This window comes from Aulonocara stuartgranti (assembly GCF_965226115.1).
Source record: "Aulonocara stuartgranti genome assembly, chromosome: 17".
NCBI classification, from domain to species: domain Eukaryota; kingdom Metazoa; phylum Chordata; class Actinopteri; order Cichliformes; family Cichlidae; genus Aulonocara; species Aulonocara stuartgranti.
Window position 1 is genome coordinate 6,226,719 of NC_138953.1, and position 18,648 is coordinate 6,245,366.

Here is an 18,648-nt window from a genome sequence, read left to right on the forward strand (position 1 = left end):
CCGCCTGCTATTGCTTGTAATCTCCTTCCATCACCAACAGGGGATCACAATCTCAAAAAATTCCACATATTGATGCAGTTGAGAGACGTGTAGTCTTTTCTAAGGTAATTACAAGGTAGGGCACACTAGCGCCACCAAGGGAGGAGGGTGGGCGGCTTTAAGTGTAAAGCAAGGGTTGTGAAAAAGTGGACTGAATGTCATGGACATTCCCCATCTTTCAGTACCCAGTGAGAAAATATTGTATAATCTCTTCTATAATTTGGTTGCACATCATTCTTGCATCTAATGCTTAGTTTTCTTATCTCAGCTGTAGTTCTGTTACAATTTGGAGAACCATCCATGGAACCAGTTGGGTCAGCAGCCACGTCCCCTTTATGTTGTTTGTCCAGAAGAATAAAAAATAAGTAAACAAAAATAAATAACATTTTCTATGCACACTGTGTTTAATCTGTGTGATGATGCTGCGCTGAATTTTTAGACATTCCTGTGAACAACACTATATAACCTTAACGTGAGGAAAATGAAGGGCTGGCTCAGAGTCAGCGATCTGAGAGCCAGACCAGCCAAAAGCACTCCTGCACCGTGAGTAGGTGGGTTAAACCATACTGACTTGTTTCAGGTGTCAACGTCTTGAATCTTTCTTTGGCACAATGAAGATGATTTGGTTCAAGTTTTACAGAGTTAATCTTGGGTTTCATTCTTTTGGGGTCTTTTTGGGTGTTTCTGGTCTCTTGTCAGTTAGGTTCCTCTGTGTCATCCCCGTGTCTCCTGTGAGAGTCTGTCGCGTCCTCTGTGTTTGTTTCAGGCTTTGCTTCTCCTTTCTCTGTCTTTGTCAAGGTCTCTTTGTCATGTCTGCTTGAATCAAGTCCACACATCATAGTCATAGTTTCAGTGTTAGTACTTCTGTTTTATTTTGACTGTCTCTTGAGTTCGGTGTGTTCAGTTTTGCTTCCCCCGTCTCGTTACGTCTAATCTGTTCCTGCCATGTTCCCATGTGTTTCCACTTCGCTCTTCACCCCACAGTGTCGTCTCTGTCTTCCTCAGTCCTTGGTCAGAGCATGTATTTCCGTGCACCAAGTTTTCTAGTGTCTTTCCAGTTTAGGTTTTTTTCATTGGTTCATTGGTTTGGTTTTCTTGTTTCGTCTATGTTTGGTAATCAGCCTTTGTTATTGTTACTCCCTGCCTCTGTCTCTCTGTATTTGGGTTCTCCCTCTTTCCGCAGTTGATTTCTCATATAAGAGTTGAACATGATCCAAGTTCACATTTTTTGGTTCTCAGCCGGGGTCTGCCTGTCTTTGTTTTGTTGTCAGAAACTTTACATTTAATTCAGTAATCTGATATCACGTTTTCATGTACAAGATGCAAACAAGTATGGTTTCAGTGTCATACTGGAACCACTGAAAGCCAAGAGGTAAATGGTCTGTAAATGGTAAATGGCCTGTATTTGTATAGCGCTTTACTAGTCCCTAAGGACCCCAAAGCACTTTACACATGCAGTCATCCACCCATCCACACACTGGTGATGGCAGCTACATTGTACCCACAGCTGGGGCGCACTGACAGAGGCGAGGCTGCCGGACACTGGCGCCACCGGGCCCTCTGACCACCACCAGTAGGCAATGGGTGAACTGTCTTGCCCAAGGACACAACGACCGAGACTGTCCAAGCCGGGCTCAAACCGGCAACCTTCCGATTACAAGGCGAACTCCCAACTCTCAAAGTAGCTGAAGATAAAACAGAAAAACATGAAGGTGATTTTCCTGGATTACAAGGCGACCTCCCAACTCTTGAGCCACGGTCGCCTCGTAGGTTTTTACTGTATGATTACTGTGTGGTTCAGTGGCTCACTGGAGATTATCTCGGAATGAACACAGTTCTTTGTGTTAATGAGTCATTCAGCAGCTGCCATGTCCGTCGCCTGTGCTTGATTGAGAAGAATGATTCTCAAATCGTACACAGTGATCCTAAGTGGATCCTTTGTGAAGAAGATGGGTTTGAATTACATTGCCAGTCTCTCCAGAAAACCCATACTTGTAGTCCACATATGGTTAGAAAAAACAAAACAAAAACCCCACACTGCACTGCAACTGACTGAAATGAAAGGCTTGGGTGGAGCTCTGACTGAGCTGTCTGTGAGGTGGAGATGGGAAGGCGGTGGGTTGCACGAATGAGAGTCTAAGTGGGAGAATGAGGAGACTGATTGGCTCAAAGAAGGCAGGCAAGAAGAAGATTGGACTAGAGCAGAGGTGTCCAACTCCAGGCCTCGAGGGCTGGTGTCCTGCAGGTTTTAGATCTCACCCTGGGTCAACACACCTGAATCACATGACTAGTTCATTACCAGCCTCTGGAAAACTTCAGGACATGTTGAGGAGGTCATTTAGCCATTTAAATTGGCTCGATCCTGCAGGACAATGGCCCTTGAGGCCTGGAGTTACGGTTGAGAATGAAAACGTGGGAAAGTGGTAGTGATGTGAAGAACAGATAAGCAGGCATATGAGTCATTACAGACCTTCCTTATTGAACTTACACATAAACTTCATTTGATTTTTCGTGTCTGCTAAACATTTAAGAACTTGTATAGAAATTTGACACCTAATCATTGCAGGGAACGTTGACCTCTTTCAGGTTAAACAAATATGCTGCCACAAAGCATCAAACTGATATTTATTGTCACTACGAAACCTTTACCTCAAACAAAATGAGTGTAGGCCGATTACATCGTTTTCTTTTGTGGATGGGAATGAGGGCAACCATGAAATGCTGGAAATGATCTTGTCAGAACAGGTTTTCAGAAGTAGTTAAAGTTGATTGGCGATTTTCATGACAGGTGAGGGTTATGCATGATTATTTATCTGTTGTTTGTTTTCTTCCCATATGCACCCCTCCCACAAATGCACACAAAAGTACCCACATTCAGTTGTATACACACTTACATGCAGTGTGTACGTTTCTGTGTATACATGTACATGTCATGTAGGACTTCCAGTGTGCCTTGTCTTGCTCTGTCTTATCTCTGATTTAATCTTGTTGTGTATCTGTCTCTGTTGTCTCGGTCAAACAAAAGTATAGCACAGAATACACTCACAGGCCACTTTATTAGGTACACCTGTTCAACTGCTCACTCATGTGTATGTGTCAATCACATGGTAGCAACTCGGTATGCTTAGGCATGCAGACATGATCAGTCTGCTAAGTTTGAGAGGAATACAGCCAGACTCCTTTGAGCTGATAGGAAGGCAACAGTAATTCAAGTAAAAACTACAGTTACAACCAAAGTAGTGTCTCTGAACACACAACACATGGACCCTTGAAGCAGATGGGCTGCAGCAGCAGAAGACTGCACCTGGTGGCAACAAGCTGAGACTACGGTTTATATGGGCTCAGCAAAATAGCAAAAAATTAGAAAAATGTTGCAAAGTCTGGTGAGTGTCAACTTGTGCTGCAACATTCACAGTTATAATTATGCACAAATGACATGAAAATATGATCAGGGTGCTGCTGCTGTGGTATCAGGGATATTTGCTTGTTGCACTTCAGGTCCCTGAGCTTCTATACATATATATGCAACAATATTAATATGCATTACTTTTATTGTTCATAATTATACATTTAAATATAAAAATACACTTTTAAACATGAGTTAGTTCCATAATCCAGGAGGGGAAAGTGGAAGCCAAACCAGCCACTTAAACTCAGCTGAGAGCACCACTGCAGCACCCTCGGTCTCTGCTTCAGCAACTTAACTGACTATTAGCAGAGTTTTCTCTGGTTTTATTTTCACTTAGTTCAAAATAAAATACTAAAAAAATAATACTAAAAAAAGTTCTATCTAGCCATTTCACGTTGACCAATACCTGTTAAACCTGAGCAAGCACACCCCTGTGCAGAGGTTGTGCAGCAGAGGACAAACAAACTTTGCTTAACCTACTTTTTTTGCATGACTCTGTTGGAGCTGGGATATTTGGTTAGACTCACACTGCTGTGTGACTTTCTGCTGTTGTTCATGAGATGTTTACCACCCAGAGTTTTTTCAGTGCAAAAAAGACACATTTGTCCACACAGCTGTTAAGGCATAGTTCACCTGTAATAAACTGGACGTGGCTTTTCTTTAGGCATACGAACAGTTTGCGGCTGCGCAGAGTACAGCTGACGGTCAGAGTGTGGACGGATTCATCCTTAGTAACTTCACACAAGACGGGAAAAGTCTCCCTGGAAGCACGGCAGCTTTCTCTGAGCGCTCTTTCTCTCTGACTGCATTCTTGTGACTTCACACAGACCATAAATAAACTTAAACTAAAGTCATTTTTCCTCATTTACAGTTACGCGAGTGCTCACTCCAAAGCCGAATCCTGGCTTGCAGCACGTGTTGGTGACCAACACGGCACCGGGAGGAGGGGGCCAGGCCTGCCATACGTCAAACACTTTCTGCTTTCATCATCCACCCCCTGTCCCCAAACACGAGAGCTCCCACTCTGACTCCAGTAGATGAGTGTCTACAGCGGTGTTGTGTGTCTGTAATAAATGTGCCTGCCATATTTGGTATTTATCTTGAGAGAGAACAGGAAATGCCAGATTTGGAAAACCTTTTAGACAAAAACTGCTAAAATGTAAAGGTCCCCTTTCCTTTCTGTCTTCTAGCACTGATAATGAAGCATAGCAAGAACATAAAGTAGGCCTGCCCTTTGTTTTAGGACTACAAAGTGGGATGATAAAGACAACAACGCATGCGTGCAGAGCTACTCCCGTTCTTGCGGACCGGAAGTTGCAAGAAAGTTTTAAGCAGAGGGACTCATCCTGTCCGCACATCCTATCTGTGGTTTATCGTCAGCGTTTGGTGCTCGAAAGGACGTTGCCCTTGTTAAACTTCAACCGAAGAGGTCAGTGTATGTACTTGTGTTCTCCTTGAGCCGACAGCATCTTAGCGGCTGGAGGGAAACAAGGAGGATGGAGGTGAGCGAAGTGTCTTTGCTAGTATCTTTGAGTTAGCTTGTTTCCCTGTGAGGAGGTGAAAGCTTCTGTCACAGCCACGGGAGTATGGCAAGCCGTTAGAGCCATAAATCGCCACTTTCCTAACCCGTTTGGTTAAGAAATGGCGTAAAAAACGCCGTTTAATTATTCAAAACGCCGAAAAAAGCGGCGTTCTGTTCCGACAAACGCCGCTTTTTCCGCCACTCGGATGGCGCCCTGAACGCACCATCCGAGTGACGTAAAAAGCGGCGTTCAAAGACAGACGGAAACGCCGTTTTTTACGCTACTCGGCACAAAACGCCGTTTTTATGCATCTTTGAACGGCGTTTTTTACGGCGTTCTCTGCCAGCTGTAACGGCGTTTAAAACGGCGTTTTATTGAAATTATGCAGGGCACTCCCCATGGTTCCCTCATCCAATTACTTTCAACTCATTTCACCCAATCAAAGAAGAGGAAGTGCAGACCACACTAATGCATCACCGATTCACCTTGCTGCTAAGTGATTGCCTATTCAGTACCAGTGCTTGTCACAGTATTCACTTGTATTATAATCCCACTATGCATTTTGATGTGTTTAAGGCATGATCGAGCAAACAAACGACAGAATACTTTTTCTGAAACCTTAACTGTGTTACCTGTTATGGCAGCTAACAGGTAATGAGCAGAGCTAGCTCTGCTCATTTCTGAGCTTCTTTCTTATTTTCCTCTTTACTTCTCTTAACCTTTAACTTATGTTTTAGCAATCAGATCCTGCCATCTTGCATTACCGCTTCGTGCTAGTTATGTTGACTTTTCTCTTCTTTTGTCTCCACTTTTTTCACCCGTGTTTGGACACTCGGCGCATGGCTCCTTTGTTTACATTAGGGATCAGCTGTTAGCGCTGCGCCCTGCAGCTGCGCTACCGGCAGACAGACCCTACATCCCCAGTGAGGGAAGAAACGGGGGTGATGTCTCCCGAGGACACCTCACACACCATCTCTCCTTCCTGTAATCACTTTAAATGTCTCTCGTCTTGTCCGCCCGCAGCAGCTGGAAGCCGGGCAGCCTACTCACAGAGGGAGTACCGGGATACTGCCACTGTGACCGGGTTAGCGTCATTAGCTCCTCAATCATATCAGGGAGCGATCTCACATTTATAAATAAATGTGAGATCGCAAATAAGAAAGAAGCTCAGAAATGAGCAGAGCTAGCTCTGCTCATTACCTGTTAGCTGCCATAACAGGTAACACAGTTAAGGTTTCAGAAAAAGTATTCTGTCGTTTGTTTGCTCGATCATGCCTTAAACACATCAAAATGCATAGTGGGATTATAATACAAGTGAATACTGTGACAAGCACTGGTACTGAATAGGCAATCACTTAGCAGCAAGGTGAATCGGTGATGCATTAGTGTGGTCTGCACTTCCTCTTCTTTGATTGGGTGAAATGAGTTGAAAGTAATTGGATGAGGGAACCATGGGGAGTGCCCTGCATAATTTCAATAAAACGCCGTTTTAAACGCCGTTACAGCTGGCAGAGAACGCCGTAAAAAACGCCGTTCAAAGATGCATAAAAACGGCGTTTTGTGCCGAGTAGCGTAAAAAACGGCGTTTCCGTCTGTCTTTGAACGCCGCTTTTTACGTCACTCGGATGGTGCGTTCAGGGCGTCATCCGAGTGGCGGAAAAAGCGGCGTTTGTCGGAACAGAACGCCGCTTTTTTCGGCGTTTTGAATAATTAAACGGCGTTTTTTACGCCATTTCTTAACCAAACGGGTTAGGAAAGTGGCGATTTATGGCTCTAACGGCTTGCCATACGGGAGCTGCTGTAGCTACGCTCGCCGTCGTACCTGTAGTACATATTGGCCCTTTAATTAAAATTTCGTGTCTCCGCTTTGAATTTATCAAAGCTGCTTTTTACAATGTGATGTGAGCGAGCTAGCACAGGAGAGGAAATGGGAAGAAGCGCGAGGCGTTCAACTGTCGGCGCGAGAATGACTGAACAGGAGACTTTATTCTGCATGATATATAAAACCTCTGACATAAGTCTGTTCAGGACCTGTTCCACACACGGGGAAAAACAAGCAAGTGTTACTCATTTGCATATTATTATATATAAAATAATAAATATAGATTTAATAAATAATTAATGTAAATATCAAATACAGAACTGTATTCTAACCTTTCTAACAGTCGCCTGCTATTCTCACAGTATCACAGTAGTTTCATTCACTATTTATCTGCATAGCCAGAGATTTGATTTTTTTTGTTTTTTTGGATTGACTTTGAAGGCACCATGTCGAGGTGTAATCCAAGTACTTAACCAGACCAGCTACGTGTTTCCTCTTTTATAAACGTTACCCACATGCATGGCTTTGTTCCTGGATCGTGGTCCATGAAGACGTGTGGTTGCAAGACTTCTGGGAGAGAGGTTTGCCTGTAGCTGTAAAACACTGCACACCTACCCTGAGGAAACTCTATGCCTTATGATTTATTCAGCAAACCTTTCCCCCAGTACATCAGACTTAATGCAAGCCATTACATAAGCTGGTCAGAGACCAAATATTTACTCGAAAGTTGCATCATTGCAAATCAAACTGAAATCTTTGTCAGCATAGCAAAGGGCTTTCTTATTATCGTCACCCATGCTTGTAGAAATCATAACTATCTTGTCATGTCTTGTCCTCGCTTGCTCTGAAAAGGTTTAAGGAATGAGGATATACCAGCCGAGAAGAAAAAGCGGGAGAGATAAACTACACGGGACATAGATTCTACGCCAGCCCTCCGGCCTCTACCATGGAGCAAGAAGAAGAAGTGGTGGCTGCAGCAGCTCGAGAGGATGAAGACTCCCAGCTGATTTACAGGATCGAGCGTCCTGTCTACAATGAAACTCTGATCCAGGCACAGCTTCTTAAACGCAAAGAAGACACCACCACAAATTGTCAGAAGCTGGCAGAAAAGTTCCAGTAAGTCTTTCTCTGGACATTTCCTGTCAACATGTCGTTGAACAGATCAGCATCGACATAGATCCACACACAAGATCCCAGTGTGCTGTATAAACTGAAGCCAGAAGACAGTGGGAAATCTGTGGGAGTTGATGTGCAACCTTCGAATGTCCTTTAGATGAGTGGAAAAATAAGACGTTTAACACATTAAAATGCAAAAAAGCTCCAACACTGATCTTCAAATAGATCATGTTGCATTCTAACATTTAAAAACAAATGAAAAAGTTATTCAGAGCTAAACTGCACAAACCCGGGATCCTCTGTCCCTGCTTTTTATTTGGGAACTGATGCAGCTGGGCAAGCAAAAAGGGGGAGAAGTCGGGGGTTAAATAAGCCGCCCGAACAAGGCTGGGAAATGACATGCTAATGCCAGCTCGCTGGCAATTTGGGACTGAGACAGGTGGGAGGGCTTACTGAGGGGAGCTGAGGAGGAGGTCTTCATACAAAAGCAGAGATGTGCTTTGGAACCGTACAGCGAGCAACCCGGGAGTTAGTGAAGAACGGGTCTGCACTCATAACCATCCACAGGACGCAGGGCAAAAGGGAGCGAGGCAGAGGGTGTGGCAGAGCTCAGGGTGGGAATCGACACAGTGACACGTTAGAGTCATTTATAGAGATGCTGTCTTGTCATTTTGCAGAGGGAACAACAAAAGTGTCATAAAGTTGTAAAACATTGATGTTTCTTAAATAACTCTTGGCTATAGTGCAGAGTGAGGGTGAATGTTGGGGCTTAAATCTGTAACAGCAGAACAAACATTATCACTGAAATGATATTTCTGTGGTGTAAGAAAGAACAAATATCTGTTAACCAGTGTAACTCACGTGGTGCTGCTATTAAAGGTATAGTAGGGCTATTGTAAGCACGAGTCATTCCAAAGTTCAGCTAACACGAGGGGGCTTCTTGAATCCTGCAGTCAACAACATGAAAGCGACTCCAGAAAAACTTTGTCTGTGGAGGCTTTTAAAAATCTGATTGGTGTTGAATATCCACAGGTGTTCTTCAGAGAAGGCCAAGGCAGCAGCTCTGAGCTTCATGCCTATTCTCTCATGGCTGCCGTCGTATCCAGTCAAGAAGTACCTCTTTTCAGACGTGGTCTCAGGTCTCAGCACGGGAGTCGTGCAGCTTCCACAAGGTCAGTGAACTGTGCAGCAGCGCCGTGTGAAGCACCGAGGCTGCGAGCAGGGCCGGCTGCGGCTCCAGAGGAGCAGTTTCTGCTTCATGCTGACTCTGTTTTGCCATCGCTGACACTTTGACACTGTGATGGAGTCACTGAACCTCCAGGATTGTTTATTTGGAAACGTGTTATCTTCCCTGCTCCACAGGACTAGCCTACACTATGCTGGCTGCGGTGCCTCCTGTTTATGGTCTGTACTCCTCCTTCTACCCGGTCCTGCTGTACACCTTCTTTGGCACGTCCAGACACATATCAGTAGGTGAGAGAGCCGTCTCTGTTCTGACCTCATGGCCCTGTGTGACCGGCTCTGCCCACGTACAAGAAAACAGTTACAATATGCTCGTCATTGTTCCATAAGCTCCACCCTCTTATTTACTCCCTGCCCCCAACACACACACAACAGAAAATTTCATGTTCTGCTGTTGAAGCTACATGTACAGAGGAGAGAAATTAAAGGTACCGCCGCCATGGCGATGCCCCGACCTAAATATTTATCAAAATATTTATTTATTGTTTGAAATCGATCCAAACAGACACACCCTGACACGGTCTGACGTTTCCTTTCAGTTTAGTGTTAAATGTAAAGTTGGTGTTAAGGTTCTCGCCAAGAAAGAAGCTTTTAAATAAGATGTATAAGAAGAAAATGATTGTATATGAAGGAAACTGCTGCTTCCTGGATGTGTCACTGATTGCTAGCTTCTTCATTTTCCAGCTTGATGTTCGTTTGGAATAAAGAAACCATGGAAGCCAGCTCCTCTGGTTCACTGCAGCTGTGTGCTCGGCCATGGCTGCTTCCTCACGTCTAACAGTATTTCCAGTAATGCTTTGCTGCCTATTATGAGGATAGGAAACTATAGCTGAAGATGGTGACGTTCAGACGCACCAAGCTGTTTTCTTTTCTCGCTTGCTTTTTGAGAGAAGACAAATGTAGTTAAGATGATGTCATTTTTACATGGTTGAGCTTTTTATAGATTTCTTAATCCACATTAATGGTGTCACATCCAAGTCTTGCAGGCAACTAGTCACTTTCCACACAGCTGTGTCTGTAGTGACTGTGAGGTGTACTGGGTTACACAGTGATTCAGATTATGAGATGAAAGGTGTGGAGGAAATGTTTGTATGTGTGCTAACTGTGTGCTTAGCTTTCACGGGAGGCATTTCAGCGACCTCACCCTGTGACAGCTTCCTTTCCTTGAAATGGGTCCAAGTCTCAAATGCCAGCTGTGACCTATGAGTCCCTCTGACAGTTGGACCCAATGAAGCACCTCACAAACAGGAAGTGTTCCTGTAAAACTGTCACATGGTGAGGAAACAACACGTCACATTATGGCAGAATAAGACACAGATGAGCCTGTCATCAGACAGCGCACACTTGATGAACAGCACCAAAGTGCTGCAGTGATGTTTGGTTTAGTGCAACTGTGTGTGGGAGAGGTTTTCCTGAAAAAGGACAGGTGCGATAAAAATATTACGTTTCATTTTGTTAAAGCCAACTGTGCTTTTATTAAACCTTCGTGGTCCTCTTCGTATGTGCGATGGTTTGGATATTTCTCTGTGAAGAACGGAAAGAGCTGAAAGAGCTCCGTGGTCCCACAGACTAAACCACAGTGCTTCATGTCTCACACACTTTGCATAGTGAGATTCAGTTTCTGCCTTCCAGACGAAGGCTTCTGCTCCCACAGTGCAGATGATCTCGTCACAGCTGTGTTACTTTGTAGGTTACAGTTTGTTCTTCTGTTTGCAGTAGTTTGTACCGTGGTTCTCTGTCTGTGTGCACTTGAGGGTGGATAACTCTACCTACAGGTGCAGGTTCTGAAAGCAAATAAGAAAACCCCGTTATCACATGATAGATGAGGTGTGTGTGTGTGTGTGTGTGTGTGTGTGTGTGTGTGTGTGTGTGTGTGTGTGTGTGTGTGTGTGTGTGTGTGTGTGTGTGTGTGTGTGTGTGTGTGGAGTGACGTCATGTTAAGACTCCATTCATATTTGACTGACATCCACCGAGGTCTTCAAGCTCCACTAATGATTTTATTGGTTAAAAACTGACAAAACCTTCTAACTTAAACTGTCATTCATACATGTGTATTGATATTATACAGACAGTGCTGTATACATGCTGCTTACCTTCTCACTGAGAGTGTTTATGGGGACTGTAAATATGACGTTATTACCTGATCTTCAAACGTTCCTAAAATGTTTTTAAAATTCTGATTAACATTGAGGAAGTGATGCTGGGGCTCACATCTGCATCCAAATGTCACCTTTGACCTCTACCTTTAAAGTAAATACTGCCCACAGAGGCTTAACCTTGTGCTCTGGTTTCAATCCAAGCAGGTTTAAATGTTTTTAGTCTCTTAGGCTATGTTCACTCTGCAGGTCTTGATGCTCAATTCAGATTTTTTGATCAAATCCGATTCTTTTGTCTGCTCATTCACACTACAAATAAAATGTGACAGCAAACGCGCAAAAGAAGACGTCACACACAACGCGCTCTGTTTAGACCCAGAGCAACAGTATGTTTGACTGATGACCTTAATATAAAGACTTCGGACTTCATGTTTCCCAATTTTTGCTTTAAGTTATTTTGTTATTTACATAATAATGTAGATAACCTAATAATGATCCTTATTGCTGTTTTAGAGGAGCAGTGCTTCAGAGGATAGATTTCTGTCAGAATCTGCAGATTATACGGTACAAATAAAATGTTCACGTTTCTCCAACGTTGTCTTCCAAACAGTTTCACGGGATGGTCAGGAAACGTTCGCGATGTCTTCTCCGGCGCTGATAATTGGCGTCTGTCTCGTGTCAGTGACGTAAAAGACGGATTTAATGCGACATGACCATCAAACAGCAGTCGATTTTTGAAACATCAGATATGTATCGGATTCAGGACCACATATGAAAGTGACCCAGGTCGGATTTGTGCCGTTCACACTGTCACACCATGATCGGATATGAGTCGCACAGGGTCAGAAAAGTCGGATTTGATGCGCTTTCGCCTGCAGTGTGAACGTAGCCTAAGTGATAATCAGCATGTACCCACATCATTTTTGTGAATTCGAAAGTTTAGTAAATGTAAAAACAAAACAGCAAAAACTGTAAGATTATAACCCCTCAGAACGTGTGTCCTGTGGAAGGTTTTTAAAATTTGAGCTTGACAGATGTTGTAAAACTTCACTTTCTAACATCTTCCACAACTGGGATTGTAAAACTCGCTGCCTCTAACTACGTAAAGACTGACATAAGCAGATTTCATTAAACCCAGCCTCAGTTGTCTCACCAATCTGGCTGCTTTCTTTTCTCCAACGCTGTCACGCTTGTCTCGATTGTCAGTTTAAATCCGTCCAACAAATGGGTCCAATAAACTAGACCTGCTCAACCCTTTGAAGCTGAGAAGCTAATCTGCAAAGATTGTAAATCACCGCTGGCCAAAATCTGGCCTGACATCAGGTTGCTGTGGGAATGATGACAGTCCCCTCTGGCAGAGAACGAGAGGAAATTATTGGGCTGCTTTTCAAGTGTGAGGCAGGACGGCCTTTACCGTCACAGGGTGGTGAGAGGAAAGGCCGGTGCGAGCACAAGTCTGCAGTTTCTGTGCTGCGTTTGAGCGCTCGTTGTACTCGACATCAGCTTTGACCCCAGCCTATCATAGCGCTGCGTTTGTGTCGATGACCTGCAGGTACCTTTGCTGTCATAAGTCTGATGATTGGGGGCGTCGCTGTGAGGGAGGCACCAGACAGCATGTTTATGAATATCAATGCTACTGGATCCAACGCATCTGATGCCATCAACGTGGAGCTTCGTGATAAGAGCAGGGTCCAGGTGGCCGTGATGGTCACAACTCATCCAGGTCAGCCTCCCGCCTGCAGAGCAGCCGTGGCTAATCTCACTGTTTATCCAAAGCAGCAGCAGCAGCATGTCTGAATCACTGTTGATGTATCAACTCGATTTTAAATGTTTCTGTATGAAACATTGTTTTTGACCCCCCTCTTCTTCTGCATTCCTTTAGATTGTTTTAGGTCTTCTCAGGTTTGGCTTTGTAGCAATCTACCTCACCGAGCCCCTGGTGCGAGGCTTCACCACAGCAGCATCCATGCACGTCGTCATCTCCCAGCTGAAGTACTTGCTGGGGGTGGAAACGCAGCGTTATTCTGGGTTTCTCTCTGCTATTTATGTGAGTTTTGAGAGGCCCTGTCTTTCTCCTTCCCATAATGGTCAATGAATCGCTAACACTTACCTTTCTGTCACTGCAGAGTGTCAAAGCAGTGCTCAGCAGAATCACCAGCACCAATATTGCCACTTTCCTTCTGGGGCTCGGGTGTATCATCTTCCTTTACGTGATCAAAATTCTCAACGAGCGCTTCAAGAAGAAGCTGCCCATTCCCATTCCTGGAGAGATCATTGTGGTCATCGTGTCCACGGGCATCTCCTATGGTTTGTCGTTATCAAAGGAATACAAGGTCCATGTGGTTGGGAACATACCAACAGGGTAGGCCGCACACTCTATGGATTTGTTTAAGTGTCTTTTGGTTTAAGCTCGTGTTCTCTACACGTATGTGACAGAGGTATACAGATGTTGTCTTATTGGTTACAGGCTTCGCCCTCCTGCTGCCCCAAACATCTCGCTGCTGCCCAATTTGGTCACAGATTCTTTTGCTATAGCGATTGTAGGATTCTCCATGGACGTCTCGCTGGCCAAGATCTTTGCCCTGAAACATGGCTACAGTGTGGATGGCAACCAGGTGAGTGTGTCCACGGGGTGAGCTGCTGATGAGCCTCTGGCACTGTGTGTGACTAAATGTTTGGTTAGGACACTTTGGATCTTCTGGATGATGGGACGTCCTCTAGCTGTTTGTTACAAATCTTGTAAAGTTATATTTTTATCCTGCACGCTGATATTGGAAATGCTGCTCACAAAAAGGTTCATTGTTCCAGTTTGTTGGAACGTGTTCATTTCATTGAACACTGAGTTGTTTGGAGCGTTGTATAGTTGCCTGACTGTACTATTCGTTGAAGACTGAGCAAAGCGTGTCCTCCAGTGACACATAGCTGACACATAAATGCAGGTCACGCATTTAGTAAAGCACGACTGTGGAAAATATACGGGTCGCATTTTCCTGAAATTGTCCAAAGCTGACGTGTGTAAATGTTGTTGCAGAAGGACTTTCCTCTCTTTTTCACGGTTTTCCTCCACGTGTCCACTTTCAGGAGCTCATTGCACTCGGTCTGTGTAACTTCATCAGCTCCTTCTTCCAAACGTTTGCCGTCACCTGCTCCATGTCGAGGAGTCTGGTCCAGGAGAGCACAGGAGGCAAAACACAGGTGACACACACGAGCTGCAGGAGTGATTACACTATCTAAATTGGTGCTGTAAAGCTGTTGTTAGAGTGAGAGGTGTGTTGATGGAGTTATTGCTTTTTTATGTGTGTGCTTTAGATTGCAGGGCTCCTGGCGTCGCTGCTGGTGCTGGTGGTGGTGGTGGCCGTCGGCTTTGTCTTCGAGCCGCTCCCTCAGGTGAGTTCCCGTCTGACGTTTGGGCGTGACCTGTGAGACCGCACACACCTATATGTCTTCTTTGGCTCTCGTTTGCTTGTGTTTCTCAGACTGCGCTGGCTGCCATCATCATGGTCAACCTCATAGGGATGTTCAAGCAGTTCAGAGACATTCCCAGTCTGTGGAGGACCAGCAAGATTGAACTGGTCAGTCTTTAAAACCAAGCTTAGCTGACTTAAAGTGCACCGTTACTCTGAGAGGTGTTTATGTGAACCCGAGTGAATACACGGTGGAGAAGCTGAGCTTGCAGACAGAAGTGTGACTATAATGTGCAGGAGATAAATGCACGTCGTCTGAAGACATTTGCTTATGTTAAAACTGCTTTGGTCTTGCAAAACGCTTCCTCTTCATGCTAGTTTCATGTTACTTTCCTTTTTGTCCTCTCAGGCCATCTGGGTGATCGCCTTTATCGCTTCTGTGCTGCTGGGACTGGACTACGGCCTCCTGGTGGCCGTCACATTTGCCATATTGACAGTCATATACAGGACACAGAGGTAATGATTCGGATATGTGTTTTTCCTTGAACTGAAGCTTAAAGGCAGCTGTGAGAGTTTTCAAAGAGCAGGTTTGATTTGTGCTCTGAGCTGTTTTCTTTCTCTTCCAGCCCTAAAACTTCCATCCTGGGTCACGTCGCTAACACGGGGCTCTACTGTGACGTCGACGAGTATGAAGAGGTAAATGTGTGAGGAGAGAAACCTGCTCCGTGTGAAACATCCACACTGACCAAGCCTGCTGTTTGTGTTCTCAGGCGGCTGAATATGAGGGGATTAAGATCTTCCACTCCAACTCTTCAATCTACTTTGCTAACAGTGACCTGTATGTGAACAGCCTCAAGGAGAAGGTAGCAGTGTGTTTGAGTGTGTGGAAGCAAACAGAAACCCTTTTGTGGGGGAAATATGTGAAGCACTTATTATCACTGGGTCTTACCTGACTCAGTCTGAGAGGAGCAGCGTGAGCGTGTAATCATCTGGTGGTAGATGCGAGCACAGCTCTACTTTGAGATGAGCAGGAAGTCAGTTTGCTTGTGTTTTCACTGTCTTGGCTACAAATGAAGGTTTGCAGTTGTAGCCTGTTCACGTTACAGCTGAAGCTTCAACAGTTCAGTGAAAACGTTTCTACATTTGTCATTTCTGCTTTTCTGTGTGTTCAAATAACTAAGAGCAAAGAATACATTTTAACTTTACTGTGTGAATTAAAGGTTTATCCAGTATCTAAGCACCGTGTGGGAAATATTCCCAGCCTCTCCCAGTCTTAACCTAAGGAGTAACTGTGCCAGCTTTACCAGCAACACCTGATTCCTAGGGATCAGTCTCTGTTGCTACTGTGGAGGCATGTTGAGTCCTTAAAGGGGAAAAGAGTCCCGTTGTAAGATCATGGATTGAGCTCAGTGTTTACGAGTCACAGCCATGCCTGATCGCATCAATAACACAAAGAGACGCTACAAGAGCTCAAAAAGCAACACGGTGCCACGATCAGCTGCAAAGGGTAACAGGGTCATTACTTTACTGCTTCAGAGCTTGGACAGTTGATGGAACTATGAATTCTGGGTAATTACGTTTTCACCTAGGTGCAGGTTTAGATAGCTTGTGTTGGTTAAACAATGAAATCACACGTTGAAAACTGCATTTTGCTTTTACTCAGGTTATCTTTGTGCAAGATTAACACTTGTTTTGTGACAAATCAGGTGAAGCACAGATGTTACTGAAAGCAGTTGATCATGTGCTTCATGCTTATTGTGTTAAAGTTCAAAAGTAAAGACGTCGATATGTGTTTGTTTTGTAAACATTGTTTCAGTTCTCATTTTTGTTTTTCATATTCAATTCAGCTTTATTTACACAACGCCAAGTCACAACAACAGTCACCGCAAGGTGCTTTATATTGTAAGGTAGACCCTACATTAATAGATACAGAGAAAAACCCAACAATCATATGACCCCCTATGAGCAGCACTTTGGCGACAGCGGGAAGGAAAAACTCCCTTTTAACAGGAAGAAACCTCCAGCAGAACCAGGCTCAGGGAGGGGCGGGGCCATCTGCTGTGATTGGTTGGGGGGAGAGAAGGAAGACAGGATAAAGACATGAGATTAATAACAAGTGTATTATGTAATGTAATATGAATAATTATCAGAGAAAATGCCAAAATAAGACGTGAGGTAATGGTAGAGGTAAATGAGTGAGGAAGAATGACGTGCTGAGTTGGATGTTAACAGCTCTGTTGTGATTATGTTGATCTTTACAGACGGGGCTAAACCCTGAACACTTACAAGCTGCTCGGAAAGCCCAAAAAAAAAAAGAAAGGAGAAGACTAACAGCAATCGGTCATCTCCGCTGAAAATCTGTGCCAAGGTGGGTCACTGCTTTTCTTTTGTCTATCCAAACTTTGAGCTTTGTCAACAGGTTAAATACACACTCATGTGACGGTCGTGTGTGTGTGTGTGTATATATATATATATATATATATATATATATATATATATATATATATATATATATATATATAAACACCCAGCACGCCCCTGCGGGCGGTTTATCCTTTCAAGCTCGGGTCCTCTACCAGAGGCCTGGGAGCTTGAGGGTCCTGCGCAGTATCTTAGCTGTTCCCAGGACTGCGCTCTTCTGGACAGAGATTTCCGATGTTGTTCCCGGGATCTGCTGGAGCCACTCGCCTAGCTTGGGAGTCACCGCACCTAGTGCTCCGATTACCACGGGGACCACCGTTACCTTCACCCTCCACATCCTCTCGAGCTCTTCTCTGAGCCCTTGGTATTTCTCCAGCTTCTCGTGTTCCTTCTTCCTGATATTGCTGTCATTCGGAACCGCTACATCGATCACTACGGCCGCCTTCTTCTGTTTGTCTACCACCACTATGTCCGGTTGGTTAGCCACCACCATTTTGTCCGTCTGTATCTGGAAGTCCCACAGGATCTTAGCTCGGTCATTCTCCACCACCCTTGGGGGCATCTCCCATTTTGACCTCGGGACTTCCAGGTTGTACTCAGCACAGATGTTCCTGTACACTATGCCGGCCACTTGGTTATGGCGTTCCATGTATGCCTTGCCTGCTAGCATCTTGCACCCTGCTGTTATGTGCTGGATTGTCTCTGGGGCATCTTTACACAGCCTGCACCTGGGGTCTTGCCTGGTGTGATAGACCCCAGCCTCTATGGATCTTGTGCTCAGAGCTTGTTCTTGTGCTGCCATGATTAGTGCCTCTGTGCTGTCTTTCAGTCCAGCTTTGTCCAGCCACTGGTAGGATTTCTGGATATCAGCCACCTCCTCTATCTGCCGGTGGTACATACCGTGCAGGGGCCTGTCCTTCCATGATGGTTCCTCGTCTCCCTCCTCTTTCTTGGGTTTCTGCTGCCTGAGGTATTCACTGAGCACTCGGTCAGTTGGGGCCATCTTCCCAATGTATTCTTGGATGTTCCTTGTCTCATCCTGGACTGTGGTGCTGACACTCACCAGTCCCCGGCCCCCTTCCTTCCGCTTATCGTACAGCCTCAGGGTGCTGGACTTGGGGTGAAACCCTCCATGCATGGTAAGGAGCTTTCTTGTCTTTATGTCAGTGGTTTCTATCTCCTCCTTTGGCCAGCTTATTACCCCAGCAGGGTATCTGATCACGGGCAGGGCGTATGTGTTGATGGCCCGGATCTTGTTCTTACCATTCAGCTGACTCCTCAGGACTTGCCTGACCCTCTGCAGGTACTTGGTGGTTGCAGCCTTTCTAGCGGCCTCTTCATGGTTCCCATTTGCCTGCGGGATCCCCAGGTACTTGTAACTGTCCTCTATGTCTGCAATGTTGCCTTCTGGTAGTTCAATCCCCTCAGTTCTGACTACCTTCCCTCTCTTTGTTACCATCCGACTACACTTCTCCAGTCCGAACGACATTCCAATGTCATTGCTGTATAGCCTGGTAGTGTGGATCAGTGAATCGATGTCTCGTTCACTCTTGGCATACAGCTTGATGTCATCCAT

At 44.9% G+C, this 18,648-nt stretch overlaps 1 pseudogene across 1 annotated transcript in view; it reads left to right on the forward strand.

The window, feature by feature from the left end:
• The first annotated feature begins 4,378 nt into the window (after nt 1–4,378).
• LOC309691993 (prestin-like) overlaps nt 4,379–18,648 on the forward strand; it is a 55,282-nt pseudogene continuing 41,012 nt past the window's right edge. Inside the window, exons 1-15 of the transcript XR_014280772.1 lie at nt 4,379–4,950; nt 7,646–7,909; nt 8,942–9,081; nt 9,272–9,382; nt 12,800–12,996; nt 13,130–13,294; nt 13,374–13,609; nt 13,715–13,862; nt 14,329–14,442; nt 14,557–14,634; nt 14,724–14,819; nt 15,061–15,167; nt 15,278–15,347; nt 15,422–15,514; nt 16,913–17,019. The product of XR_014280772.1 is annotated as a prestin-like (transcript). The remainder of the gene's footprint in view (nt 4,951–7,645; nt 7,910–8,941; nt 9,082–9,271; nt 9,383–12,799; nt 12,997–13,129; nt 13,295–13,373; nt 13,610–13,714; nt 13,863–14,328; nt 14,443–14,556; nt 14,635–14,723; nt 14,820–15,060; nt 15,168–15,277; nt 15,348–15,421; nt 15,515–16,912; nt 17,020–18,648) is intronic.